Source organism: Papilio xuthus, unplaced genomic scaffold, assembly GCF_000836235.2.
Source record: "Papilio xuthus unplaced genomic scaffold, Pxut_1.1 DF826923.1, whole genome shotgun sequence".
Lineage (NCBI taxonomy): Eukaryota > Metazoa > Arthropoda > Insecta > Lepidoptera > Papilionidae > Papilio > Papilio xuthus.
The window spans coordinates 5,487,269-5,489,465 of NW_013531726.1; positions in this window are offsets into that span (position 1 = coordinate 5,487,269).

Sequence of the window (2,197 nt, forward strand, 5' to 3'; positions counted from 1 at the left end):
TTTTATTTTAGTTGTTTTATTTAATTAAAATTAAGATTAAAAAGCATAAACGGACGTATATCTTTCTGTTTAAAAATTAATTTATCATATACCGCGGATTAACGAAGCGCAGTTGTAAGAGGTAATACCTCTGTGAGATGAAACCGACAAAATACATCTTGAAAGGAAAATAATTTTAGAAGCGCCGCATGCTCGTACATTTTCCCCTCTCCTATGGAATTTTATTCCACACTCAGATGCTGTTATTGTCTCATCTTATGAAGATAATAACGAAATATTGTCTTTTCTTTATATAACGTATTATACATAGATTGTATAAACATACTTTTTATATATAAACTAGCTGTCGCCCACAACTACGTGCTAGTGGAATTAAAAAAAAAACTTAATGAGTAGCCTATGTGTTCTTCCGGACAATGTTCTACATCTGTGTCAAATTTCATCAAGATCTGTAGGGCCGTTCTAGAGATAATTCTAACAAACATCCATCCATCCATCCATCTAAACATTCGCATTTATAATATAAGTAAGATGTAGTTAGTCAATAATCGAACTATTATATGTTCTTTTTCGTTATTTAAGGAAATAGTAATGCAAAAACTTGCCCCCTTTCCTAATAAAAAATAGCGAATTGTTCGGTATTGGCGGCATAAAATGAACAAGTCAACAAACAGCCTTTGACAAATATCTCTTACTATAAATAGAGGGCCAATATAAGTATTTTCCCAGTTAAGAAATGAATTGCGTGTAGTCTTCAAACTACTTGCCTGTATCAAGTGAAATAAACGAAAGAAAAATACCCTTTAAGACCCGCAGCGGGGTTTTCAATGAAAAGCGCTTAAAACAACAACGTTCTTAGGTCATGAATCTTCCCAAGCTATAGAAATGCACGTTTCTTTTGTTGTAAGTGTAGTCGCTTGACGTTTAAACAAGTGGAAGTACTTTTATCCGACCATGGTTTGATTGGTTAATATTTGATTATTACCTACATTATCTAAATGTATATGTTTTAAAAGATAGGAATAGATTTTATTAAATATTTGATTAAGAACAAAGTGACAACTAAAAGGATGGAGGATAGATCTATTAGGATTTAGTTCTCCGTTAGAAGCGTTCCTGGCCTTTATTGTATCACAATCTTTTTTTTCTTTTTTTTTTATAGGGACTATCCCAATCTTCATACGATAACTCACAATACATATAGCAAACTATAGATTAGAAATATTTTATTATTATTTTTAAAGTTATAAGGTTTATAACCTTCATATAAATACTAGCTGTTGCGACTTCATACGAGCGGAATTAAAAAAACTTAATAAGTAGCCTATGTGTTTTTCCAGACTATGTTCTACATTTATGCCAAATTTCAGAGAGCAGCCATTACGGAGATACCTTCAAACAAATATCCATCCAACCATCTAAACAATCCCATTTATAATATTAGTAAGATTTTTAATTTAAAAAAGAAAATTGTCGAACACGTGCGGTACGTCTTAATAATAACGCGATTTTACAAAGAAGTGGTTGAAGCTCGGTCGCCTAGGTGTGCCATTGTTCATACTTCTGTTTGTAAGTCTAAATTCAAATGAGTTTTCTTTGAAAGTTCTCGAAAACTCAAGCAGCAGTTGGCTCGTATGTAAAGAAATTCGAAGTGAAATTCTCATTCAAGGCTTATAATGATTGTAAATACGTTTTTCTTTGTTTTAATGTCTTCCTTATCCTTATTCTATACGTCTTCAACGATTTTTTAATATTTTAGTGGTATATTTCTTATAGTTTGATTTTAGAAATAAAGTTTTATAATATCGAAATCTGGATTCAGTATTTCCTGGTCCTCAATAAATTTTGCTTCAAAATAATCACTTACGGATTACGCAATAAAATCGTAAAAACAACACTACATCAATGATAAAATCTGGGTAAATAAGTATACCAATTTATTGATACTACGATAATAGATACATATATTAAATATCAATTGCTGTTCTTTAGTGTCGCTAAAACTCGAGATCGGCTGAACGGATATATCTTATCTTGGTCTTGAAATGTTCGTGGAGGTCCAGGAAAGGTTTAAAAGGCGAGAAAATAAATATTGTATTCTATTCTGTCCTCTTCTGTTCTGTTCTGTTCCGTTCCGTTCTGTTCTGTTCTGTTCTGTTCTGTTCTGTTCTGTTCTGTTCTGTTCTGTTCTGTTCTG